Here is a 13,226-nt window from a genome sequence, read left to right on the forward strand (position 1 = left end):
ACTAGCTCGTTAATCAAAGATGGTTATGTTTCCTAGCCATAGACATCAGTTGTCATTTGATTAATGAGATCACCTCATTAGGAGAATGACGTGATTGACTTGACCCATTCCGTTAGCTTAGCACTCGATCGTTTAGTATGTTGCTATTGCTTTCTTCATGACTTATACATGTTCCTCTGACTATGAGATTATGCAACTCCCGTTTACCGGAGGAACACTTTGTGTGCTACCAAACGTCACAACGTAAATGGGTGATTATAAAGGTGCTCTACAGGTGTCTCCAAAGGTACTTGTTGGGTTGGCGTATTTCGAGATTAGGATTTGTCACTCCGATTGTCGGAGAGGTATCTCTGGGCCCACTCGGTAATGCACATCACTATAAGCCTTGCAAGCATTGTGACTAATGAGTTAGTTGCGGGATGATGTGTTACGGAACGAGTAAAGAGACTTGCCGGTAACGAGATTGAACTAGGTATCAAGATACCGACGATCGAATCTCGGGCAAATAACATACTGATGACAAAGGGAACAACGTATGTTGTTATGCGGTCTGACCGATAAAGATCTTCGTAGAATATGTGGGAGCCAATATGGGCATCCAGGTCCCGCTATTGGTTATTGACCGGAGACGTGTCTCGGTCATGTCTACATAGTTCTCGAACCCGTAGGGTCCGCACGCTTAAAGTTACGATGACAGTTTTATTATGAGTTTATGTATGTTGATGTACCAAAGGAGTTCGGAGTCCCGGATGAGATCGGGGACATGACGAGGAGTCTCGAAATGGTCGAGACGTAAAGATCGATATATTGGACGTCTATATTCGGACTTCGGAAAGGTTTCGAGTGACTCGGGTATTTTTCGGAGTACCGGAGAGTTACGGGAACACGTATTGGGCCTTATTGGGCCATACGGGAAAGAAGGAAAAGGGCCTCAAGGGTGGCCGCACCCCTCCCCTTGGTCTGGTCCGAATTGGACTAGGGAAGGGGGGCGCCCCCTTCCTTCCTTCTCTTTTTCCCTTCCTCTTTTCCTATTCCATATGGGAGGTGGAATCCTACTAGGACTAGGGAGTCCTAGTAGGACTCCACACTTGGTGCGCCCCCTCCTAGGGCTGGCCTCCTCCTCCCTTGCTCCTTTATATACGAGGGCAGGGGGGCACCCCAGAGACACAACAATTGATCCTTGAGATCTCTTAGCCGTGTGCGGTGCCCCCCTCCACCATATTACACCTCGATAATACCGTTGCGGAGCTTAGGCGAAGCCCTACGTCGGTGGAACATCATCATCGTCACCACGCCGTCGTGCTGACGAAACTCTCCCTCAACACTCGGCTGGATCGGAGTTCGAGGGACGTCATCGAGCTGAACGTGTGTAGAACTCGGAGGTGCCGTACGTTCGGTACTTGATCGGTCGGACCGTGAAGACGTACGACTACATCAACCGCGTTGTGATAACGCTTCCGCTGTCGGTCTACGAGGGTACGTGGACAACACTCTCCCCTCTCGTTGCTATGCATCACCATGATCTTGCGTGTGCGTAGGATTTTTTTTTGAAATTACTACGTTCCCCAACATTAAGCCCATTACTGATCCGCCGTCCTCAAGCTTGATATTGGGCTTCATGGGATGATCGTCATGACATAACCCGGCCCCTCCTGGGCGGGTGACTCCAGTAGTTATATCCCCAACAGAGCTCAAGTGGGAGTTCGACGAGGAACGCGGTCGTTACTATGTTTCTTTTCCTGATGATCAGTAGTGGAGCCCAGTTGGGACGATCGGGGATCTAGCATTTGGGGTTATCTTATTTTCATTTGGATTTAACCGTAGTCGGTCTATGTGTGGATTTTGGATGATGTATGAATTTATTTATGTACTGTGTGAAGTGGCGATTGTAAGCCAACTCTCGTTATCCCATTCTTGTTCATTACATGGGATTGTGTGAAGATGACCCTTCTTGCGACAAAACCACAATGCGGTTATGCCTCTAAGTCGTGCCTCGACACGTGGGAGATATAGCCATATCGTGGGCGTTACAAGTTGGTAATCAGAGCCATCCCCGACTTAGGAGCCCCCTGCTTGATCGAATCGCTGGTGTTGTTGAGTCTAGAACAAAAATGTTTTGAGTCTTAGGATTATATATATTGGAGAGTAGGATTGTTTTTACTCGTCAGTCCCTTCGTCGCTCTGGTGAGGCCTCCTGACGTAGAAGTTTTGACTCTTCGCTCCTCAAATTTCACTAAAAAAAATTTAGGATCACGCGGGTATCTTAGAATCGTTCCGATGGTTTTGTGACGAGAACATTGTTCTTGGTGCCTCCTGACATTTAGGGGTTGTGCCAGTGTCCCGGGGAGTTGAGCTCCGAGGTGTTGTCGTCACAATTTTATCGTTGCAGTTCTGGAATATCTGAGTTTCGCCGACATCAAAAATCTCTTTTATGCAGTTGTTGGTGAGATCACGTCGACGCCACCCAGTACTGGGGCGGGAGTTCTGGAGTATTGCCATAACTCGTATAACGGATGCTTTTCGAAGGTTGAGGTACACGATTTCCGAAGGTTTCTTGGTTATGTGTTGACGGATGGATACAGCTGGATCTAGGGATTGCTAGTTTGGGTGATATATTTTGTGTCCCCTGTATCCCCAACACCAGATTGCATAACCAGAAAGTTTCGGGAGTTTATAGGTGGGATTCATATAGCTCTTAGCATTTCTTCCCGCAGATATTTGGTTTGTGATTGGGTAATCCATACCACTTATTTGTTTCAGTCGTACCTTTTTATGTTATTCATCAATCCCTTTATCAAGTGGCTTCTCACCTTAATGGAAGTGTGATGATTTACTATGGAATTCATTCGTTCATCCTCGTTCGAATGTTTATTGTAAAGACTATATGTTGCAATTTCTATCCGTTGATTCAATTTGCCTATCTGTCTATCAAGATGCTAACGGATGTCACCCTCTTCAGGATGGCTCCGCCAACGCGTCAGAATCCGGAACGCAATGAGGGGAGTCAGGCGAACCCTCCGCCACCACCTCCGCCTCCGGAGGCATGGCAAGCTATCATGGCAACCACCAACGCAAATGCTCAGATGATTTTGCAACTCTTGCAAGAACGCACCCAAGGGCAAGGCAATCAAGGAAATCAAGGTCAAGGCAACAATCAGCCTCATTTCGCTACCCTCAACCAGTTCCTCGCAAATCAGCCGAAGTCTTTCAGCTGCTGTGCTGAGGCCACAGATGTCGATGATTGGCTGATGGACATCAACAAGCATTTTGAATGTAGCAATGTCAGGCCTGAGGACTTTGTCAAGTTCGCTTCTTTTCAACTCAAGGATCAAGCTGCCGAGTGGTATCAACAATACAAAGATTCCAGAGGAGGTCGTGTGATTACTTGGGATGATTTCCGCCAAGACTTCAAGGCTCACAACATTCCAAAAAGTGTTGTTGAGAGCAAGCGTGAGGAGTTCCGCAATCTCAAGCAAGGCAGCATGTCCGTGTATCAATACAATACTCAGTTTCAGAAACTCGCTTGCTTCCCTAAGCAAGACGTTCCTGATGAAAAGAGCATGATCTATCAATTCAGAGGTGGCCTCAGAGAAGATCTGCAATTGCCTCTCGTGCTTTTTGAGCCGACCAAGTATGATGATTTCTACAACATGGCTCTGAAGCAAGAGGCTGCTCAGCTCAAGTGTGAGGCTTCTAAGAAGAGAGTCAGGGACGCAGTTCAGTCTTCTTCTTCCTCACTAGTGGCTGCTAAGCAACAGAAGTTCTGGTTCTGGTTGCCTCCTCCTCCTCCGTTTCGTCATCCTTTCCAGCAGAAGAGCAAAGGTGGCCATGGATCTTCCCACTCATCCAACCCTGGCTATCAGAACAAGTCTCAGAATCAAGCTCCAAAGTCGAATGCTCCTTATCATCGTCCACTCTCAGAGGTGACTTGCAACAAGTGTCAGCAGAAAGGTCACTATGCTAACAAGTGTTTCAACCAAAGGCGCCTTCCGCCTCCTCCTCCTGTGAGATCTTCCAGCAATGCAGTGGTCAAGCATAATCCCAAGTCTGCAAAGGTGAACATGATGAATGCAGCTCAAGCGAAAGAATCTACTGATGTGATAATGGGTAATCTCTCAGTTAATGATATTCCTGCAAAAGTTTTATTTGACACTGGTGCATCGCATTCTTTCATGTCATACCCATTTGCATCGAAGCACAATGTTGACACAGAGATTTTATCCAAAGTTATGCAAGTTGTTTCTCCGGAAAAGCTTATGACTTCTAGTTTGGTTGCTCCTGATGTTTCTATTAAGATGGGAAACTATAAATTTCTGTCTAAACCAATTGTTCTTGGTGACTCGGATATTGATGTAATTCTCGGGATGGACTGGCTTTCTAAGCACAAGGCTCAACTTGATTGTGCTGCCAGGGAAATTAAATTGACACACTCTTCTGAGGATGTTATCATTTATGCCGCTCGTGATGAAACCATTCAGTTGTTTTCTCTCAATGAGAAGGGCGAGTTGGATGCTATTTCTCAAATTCCAGTCATTTGTGAGTACCAAGATGTTTTTCCAGAAGAGCTTCCGGGTATGCCTCCTCAACGGCCAGTTGAGTTCGTTATCGATCTTGAGCCTGGCACTGAACCCATTTGCAAGCGTCCATACAAGCTTGGACCCAAGGAGCTGAAGGAATTTAAGAAACAGCTCGATGAACAAGAGCGTATGGGTTTGATCAGACCGAGTTCATCTCCATGGGGTTGTGGTGTTCTTTTTGTCCAGAAGAAGGATGGCACGGATCGACTTTGTGTCGACTACTGTCCATTGAACAAGAAGACAATCAAGAACAAGTATCCACTTCCCAACATCAATGAGCTATTCGAGCAACTCAAAGGTGCTAAAGTATTCTCCAAGCTTAACCTTCGAATGGGTTATCATCAGATTCGCATTCGTGAAGAAGATATTCCCAAGACAGCATTCAGAACAAGCTTTGGTTCTTATGAATATACTGTCATGTCTTTCGGCCTTGTCAATGCTCCTCCAACATTCTCTCGAATGATGAATTTCATCTTCAACCCCTATACCAATGAATTCGTCCTGGTGTATCTCGATGATATCTTGGTCTTCTCCAAGAATAAGAAGGATCCTGCCAAACATTTGCGATTGGTGCTCGACAAGCTCAGAGAGTATCAATTTTATGCGAAGTTTTCCAAATGTGAGTTTTGGCTTGATGAAGTTCTTTACCTTGGTCATATCATCTCTGCCAAGGGCATCGCTGTTAATCCCGAGAAGGTGTCTGCAATTGTGAAGTGCGAACCTCCTCAGAATGTCAAGCAGCTCCGCAGTTTTCTTGGTCTTGCAAGCTATTGCCGAAGATTCGTTGAGAATTTCTCTAAGATTGCAAAGCCTCTTTCCAACCTTCTCCAGAAGCATGTGAAGTATGTCTGGTCTCCTGAGTGTGACGTTGCTTTCAACACTCTCAAAGAGAAACTCGTCACAGCTCCTGTCTTAACTCCTCCTGACGAATCCAAGCCATTCAAAGTTTTCTGTGATGCTTCTCTTCAAGGTCTCGGTGCTGTGTTAATGCAAGAGAAGAAAGTTGTGGCCTATACCTCTCGTCAGTTGAAGCCCAATGAAAAGAACTACCCCACTCACGATCTTGAGTAGGTGGCAGTTGTCCATGCATTAATAACATTGAGACATCTCTTGTTGGGAAGAAAAGTGGACATATTCAACGATCACAAGAGTCTCAAGTACATCTTCACTTAGCCCAACCTCAACCTCAGGCAAACTTGATGGGTCGAGATGATTCAAGAGTACAATCCGAGTATTGAATATACTCCAGGCAAAGCCAATGTCATTGCAGATGTATGACGCCCCCGATTTGACAGTACACTAATCATGCACGCAAATGTGTACGATCAAGATCAGGGACTCACGGGAAGATATCACAACACAACTCTAAAACATAAATAAGTCATACAAGCATTATAATACAAGCCAGGGGCCTCGAGGGCTCGAATACAAGTGCTCGATCACAGACGAGTCAGCAGAAGCAACAATATCTGAGTACAGACATAAGTTAAACAAGCTTGCCTTAAGAAGGCTAGCACAAACTGGGATACAGATCGAACGAGGCGCAGGCCTCCTGCCTGGGATCCTCCTAACTACTCCTGGTCGTCGTCAGCGGGCTGCACGTAGTAGTAGGCACCTCCAGTGTCGTAGGTGTCATCGTCGACGGTGGCGACTGGCTCCTGGACTCCAGCATCTGGTTGCGACAACCAGATAGAAAGGAAAAGGGGAAAAGAGGGAGAGAAGCAACCGTGAGTACTCGTCCAAAGTACTCGCAAGCAAGGAGCTACACTACATATGCATGGGTATATGTGTAAAGGGGCATATCAATGGACTGAACTGCAGAATGCCAGAATAAGAGGGGGATAGCTAGTCCTGTCAAAGACTACGCTTCTGGTCATCTCCATCTTGCAGCATGAAGAAGAGAGTAGATTGAAGTCCTCCAAGTAGCATCGCATAGCATAATCCTACCCGGCGATCCCCTCCCCGTCGCCCTGTTAGAGAGCGATCACCGGGTTGTATCTGGCACTTGGAAGGGTGTATTTTATTCAGTATCCAGTTCTAGTTGTCATAAGGTCAAGGTACAACTCCGGGTCGTCCTTTTACCGAGGGACACGGCTATTCGAATAGATAAACTTCCCTGCAGGGGTGCACCACATAACCCAACACGCTCGATCCCATTTGGCCGGACACACTTTTCTGGGTCATGCCCGGCCTCGTAAGATCAACGCGTCGCAGCCCCTCCTAAGCACAACAGAGAGGTCAGCACGCCGGTCTAATCCTAAGCGCGCAGGGGTCTGGGCACATCGCCCTATGCACACCTGCACGTTGCGAACGCGGCCGCGAGCAGACCTAGCAACCCACACGATCACGGCGGTTACGTCAAAGCGGTCCAACACGGCGCGCGCCACTCAGTCGCTGATGTCACGAAGGCTTCGGCTGATACCACGACGCCGGGATACCCATAACTACTCCCGCGTAGATGGTTAGTGCGTATAGACCAAATGGCCAGACTCAGATCAAATTCCAAGATCTCGTTAAGCGTGTTAAGTATCCGCGAACGCCGACCAGGGCCAGGCCCACCTCTCACCTAGGCGGTCTCAACCTGCCCTGTCGCTCCGCCACAAAGATCCACTTGCGGGTACTCCTACGAGCCGACCCGACTTTAGTCACCACATGTGTCATGTATATAGTATATAAGTAAATACCCGTGATCACCGCCCAGGTGATCACGGCCCGATAGTATAGCACAGCAGACGGACAAGAATGTAGGGCCACTGATGGAAAACTAGCATCCTATACTAAGCATGTAGGATTGCAGGTAAAGGTAACAACAGTAGTAGCAAGGATAGGCTATGCATCAGGATAGGATATCGGAAAGCAGTAACATGCTACACTACTCTAATGCAAGCAGTATAGAGAAGAATAGGCGATATCTGGTGATCAAGGGGGGGGCTTGCCTGGTTGCTCTGGCAAGTAGGAGGGGTCGTCAACTCCGTAGTCGAACTGGGCAGCAGCAGTGTCGGTCTCGTAGTCTACCGGAGAGAAGAGGGGGAAGAAACAGTAAATACAATGCAAACATAAGTATGACGATGCGTGACATGACAATGAGCGGTACTAGGTGTGTCCTAACACGACAATAGGTCGTACCGGCGAAGGGGGGGAACATCCAGGAAAGTATTCCCGATGTTTCGCGTTTTCGGACAAATGGACCGGAGGGGGAAAGTTGCGAGTTCGATAGGTTAGGGAGGTGTGGTGGACGAACGGACTGCGTATCCGGATTCGTCTCGTCGTTCTGAGCAACTTTCATGTTGAAAATATTTTAATCCGAGTTACGGATTAAAAGATATGATTTTCTAAAGATTTTATTAATTTCTGGAATTTTATTAATTATTTAATTTAATTCGAAAATGGATTTATGACATCAGCATGATGTCATGCTGACGTCAGCAGTCAACAGGGGTTGACTGGGTCAAACTGTCGCGTGGGTCCTGTGGGACCCACGTGTCATACTCTGTTAGGTTAATTAGGGTTTAATTAAACTAATTCTGTTTAATTAAACTAACAGGTTAATTAGATTAATTCATTAGGATTAATTAACTTTAATTAATTAATATTAACATGATTAAATAAGTTAATTAATTATCTTAATTAATTAATTAATTAATTTTATTATTTATTTTTATTTATATATTTATTAATTAATCTATTGTTTTTATTATTATTTTATTTTATTTTTATTTATTTTTTTAAACCATTTTTTTCCTTTTCTTTTTCGTTCTGTGCGTGGGCCCCGGCTGTCATTGGGCCAGGGGCCTTAGCGGGCGCGGGCGGCGGGCACTGCCCAAGCGGGCGCGGGCGGGCGCCCGACCGATGGCCTCGCCCGTGGACAACGGGGAGGAGGCACGGGAGCCGTGGCCCGGGCACGACCACCGGCCACCGCTGGGGCTCCGGCGCGGTGGAGGGAGCCGCAGGAGCAGGGCCGCGGCCAAGTGCAGAGGAGGGGGGCGCTTGCGGGGGAGCAGGGGGGAACGGAAGCGAGGGCGCCGTCGACGAGGCGAGCGGCGAGCGGTGGTGCATGCGCGGGGACAGAGGGGAGAGGGAACCGGCGCGGGAGTGAGGCACGGTGCGGGGCGAGGCCACGGTGAGCGCGGGCCGCCGTGAGCGCGGCCGGGGCGCGTCTTGAGGCCGGACGGGGCAGGTGCGGGCGGAGGCGTCGAGGGTGCAGACGCATGAGCAGTGAGCAGCGCCGGGCGGTGAGGCCACGGCCTGAGCGGGACGGCGCGGGCCGGATCCGGTGACGGGGAAAAGGGGAGAAAAGGGGGGCGCTCACGAGGGGAGCGTAGGGCACAGGGCAGCGGGCTCGGGGAAGCTTGGGGTGGCCGGCGATGGAGAGGCGAGGAGGCGACGGCGACGGGGACGAGGAAGTCCGGCGACGGGAGGGGCTCCGCGCGGCGACGTCGGCCTCAGGCCGCCGCGGGTGTCGGGGGCGAGGCGAGGCTCAGTGGAGCTCCGGGCGGCGAGGGACGACGTCGGGCCGTCGGGGGCGACGCGGCAGGCGCGGCGAGGGGCGCCGCTGAGGGAGAGGGGAAGGGAGCGCGAGGGTGAGGGCGGGGCCGGCGAGGTCCAGGCGTCGGGGTTCGGCCCGATCCAGTTCTGGATCGGGGGGGATGGGGAGCGAGAGGGGGAGTGGATGGAGGTGTCGGTGAGTGGGGGGTGGATAAGGTGTCGGTGGGGGGTGGGTGGCCGGCCGGCTGGGCCTGGGGTCGGCCCAGTTGGGCCAGGGTCCAGTGGGGGGAGGGGGGTTCCTCCTTTCTTCTTTTTCTTTCTGTTTGTTTTCTCTGTTGAATTTTCTTTTCTGTTTTACATCATTTTAAAATAGTTAGGCATTTTCTAAAAATATGTTTTCTCCACAATAATTATCAGTGCAATATCTGGCACCCACCGAACATTTTTGTTTAAACTTTTGAAAACTTTTATTATTGACATTAATTTGAATTTAAATTTTGAAACGGTTTCGAATCATCGCGAGGTTAATAAGAGTAACCGTGGTGATGTGGCATCATTAGCGTGGGATTACTGTAGCTTAATTATCCGGGCGTCACAAATCTCCTCCACTACAAGAAATCTCGTCCCGAGATTTAGGAGGTAGAAGGAAACAGTGCGGGGTATTCTTCGCGCAGACGATCCTCTCGTTCCCAAGTGGCTTCATCTTCAGAATGGTGCGACCACTGGACTTTGAGAAACTTGATCGCCTTCTGACGTGTGCGGCGTTCAGCTTGGTCGAGAATGCGGAACGGATGCTCCTTATAGGAGAGGTCTTGCTGCAATTCGAGCACTTCATGATCCACTGCTCGGATTGGGTCCTTGAAGCAACGGCGGAGCTGTGACACATGGAACACATCGTGAACCTGAGAAAGGTTCGGCGGTAGCTCCAGTTGGTATGCCACTTTTCCACGCCTTTCGAGAATAGTGAATGGGCCAATATATCGAGGAGCTAGCTTGCCCTTGATCCCGAAGCGGTGAGCACCCTTCATAGGTGTGACTCGAAGATAAGCCTTTTCGCCAGGTTGATAGACCATGTCTTTATGATGACGGTCATACTGACTCTTCTGACGTGACTGAGCAGTCTTTCTCACGAATAATGCGGACTTGTTCTTCGGCATCTTGGATAATATCCGGACCAAAGAGTGGACGTTCCCCAGTTTCTGACCAGTTCAGTGGGGTTCGACACTTTCGTCCATATAACACTTCGAAGGGGGCTGTCTTCAGACTAGCTTGATAGCTATTATTATAAGAGAACTCAGCATACGGGAGGGATTCCTCCCATTTCTTGCCGAAGGAAATAACACAAGCTCGAAGCATATCTTCGAGAACTTGGTTGACGCGTTCAACTTGCCCTTGCGACTGAGGATGAAACGCAGTACTGAATGACAGATGAGTTCCCATGGCTTCTTGGAAACTTGCCCAGAATCTTGAAGTGAATAAGCTGCCACGGTCTGAACTGATAACCAATGGAATACCGTGGAGTGAAACAATCCTGGACATATAGAGCGTTGCCAGCTGGCTAGCAGTGATCATTTCTTTGACCGCCAGAAAATGTGCAACTTTGGAAAGCCGGTCAATGACGACAAGAATAGCATCATTACCTTTCTGTGATTTGGGAAATCCAGTGACGAAGTCCATCTCAACATGGTCCCATTTCCATTCAGGAATAGAGATAGGTTGCAGAGTTCCAGCAGGCCTTTGATGTTCTGCTTTGATACAACTGCAAACGTCACACTCAGCAACATAACGAGCAATGTCTTGTTTCATATTAGACCACCAGAATCTCTGACGGATGTCTTGGTACATCTTTGTACTACCAGGATGGATACATAGAGGCGTATCATGAGCTTCTTTCATAACTTCCTGTGTCATATCCAGGTTTTTCTCTGCACATGGCACCACTAGGCGGCCCTTGAAGTATAGGGTGCCATCTTCAGCAATAGTGAAGAATGAGGGCTTTCCTTCTGCGAGGTAGCGCTTAATCTTGTGGGCTTCAGAGTCATACTTCTGTAGCCTTTTGATGCTATCCACGAGATTTCGTTTAGCAACTAGGGTATTGAGGGAACCCCGGGTAACAACGTGGAGTTTCACCTTGCCAAACTCCTTAGGAGGGGGAGCGAGTGCACTCGGAGGAACAATATGGAGGTTCAGCTTCCTGAATTCTTCAACAAGCGAGGGCTGAACTTTGTGAACCTGGAGGTGGTTGCAGTAAGACTTGCGGCTCAAGGCATCAGCCATTACATTAGCCTTGCCTGGCGTATAGGAAATACCCAAGTCAAAGTCTGCAACAAGCTCCATCCATCTCTGCTGACGGAGGTTCAGATCTGGCTGAGTAAACAGATACTTCAGACTTTGGTGGTCAGTGAAGATCTCGCAACGATTACCAAGAAGGTAATGTCGCCACTACTTCAGCGCATGAATGACAGCAGCAAGTTCGAGGTCGTGAACTGGGTAGTTCTCTTCGTGAGGGCGCAATTGCCGAGAGGCATAAGCAATCACTTTGCGGTCTTGCATTAGGACACAGCCTAATCCTTGACGGGAAGCGTCGCAGTAAATGACGAAGTCCTTCTTAGTATCAGGTGGAGCTAGAACTGGGGCAGAAGTCAACTTGTCTTTGAGTGCCTGGAAACTCTCCTGACATTTGTCTGTCCATTGGAACTTGACACCCTTATGCAACAGGTTAGTCAGAGGCCTGGCGATCTTAGAGAAGTTCTCGACAAATCGACGGCAATAGCTGGCGAGCCCGAGAAAACTTCTGACTTGCTTAACGTTCTTGGGAGGAGTCCAATCAAGGATAGCCTGGACTCGTTCAGGGTTGACGGCAATACCATCCTTTGAGATGACATGCCCTAGATAGGTTACTTCCGGTAGCCAGAATTCACATTTGGAGAACTTGGCATATAGTTGATGTTCTCGTAGCTTTTCCAGCACAAGTCGAAGATGTTCAGCATGTTCTTCTTCGTTCTTGGAAAATACCAGGATATCATCCAGATAAACCACGACGAACTTGTCGAGGTAATCCATGAATATATAGTTCATCAGACGAGAGAAGGTGGCTGGAGCATTGGTTAAACCGAAAGACATGACGGTGTACTCGTATGAACCATAGCGAGTCACGAAGGCGGTCTTTGGGATATCCTCTTCGCGAACACGGATCTGGTGGTAACCCAACCTCAAGGCGAGCTTAGAGAACACTGACGAACCCGCCAGTTGATCATACAGATCATTGATCCGAGGAAGAGGGTATTTATTCTGAATGGTAGCTTGGTTTATAGGACGGTAGTCTTGAACTAATCGGTTTGTCCCATCCTTCTTCTTGACAAAGAGAGAAGGTGCTCCCCAAGGAGAGCAACTTGGGCGAATGAATCCTTTGCGAAGAGAATTGTCGATTTCCTCCTTAAGCTCAAGGAGTTCATGCGGCGGCATTTTGTAGGGTCGTTTGGCTATAGGAGTGGTGCCTGGTTTCAAGTCGATGATGAATTCGACAGCTCTAGCAGGGGGAATCCCTGGAAGTTCTTCAGGGAAGACGTCGAGGAATTCACGCACGACGGGAATGTTTTCAATGCCCTCGAGTGGTGCAGCGTTCAATGCATTCAATGCATAGAGCCTTGCCTCGGCATTTTGCACCAGATGGGCTTGGTAAGTAACTATCTCATCTGAAGGGTGTAGCAGATGGACGGTCTTAGTGGTGCAAACGATTGTAGCAGTATGCGCTTTTAACCAATTCATTCCCAGAATGAGATCAATGCTACAAGACTTCAGTACGATGGGAGAGACAAGAAATTCCAGTCCTTCAATTTCAACAGGAACGTCGTGACTAACCATATAGGTTTGACATTGGCCCGCAGGGGTGTGTACCACTAGCGGAGTGTTCATCTCTTCGTATTTAATGCCATGCAAGAATGCAAATTCTGCTGATATGAATGAATGGGATGCTCCTGTATCAAATAAAACGGATGCTGGTACTGAATTTACGAGGAGTGTACCCATCACAGTAGCAGGCTGGTCTTGAGCTTCGTTGAGATCAACGTGGTTGGCATGAGCACGACCATAAGACTTAGCATTGTTGTTGCGGGGCTGGTTGTTACCACGGCCAGCTGCTGGAAGGGCCAGTTGATTCTGGTT

The sequence above is a fragment of the Triticum aestivum genome, chromosome 4D, assembly GCF_018294505.1.
Source record: "Triticum aestivum cultivar Chinese Spring chromosome 4D, IWGSC CS RefSeq v2.1, whole genome shotgun sequence".
Classification (NCBI taxonomy): Eukaryota; Viridiplantae; Streptophyta; class Magnoliopsida; order Poales; family Poaceae; genus Triticum; species Triticum aestivum.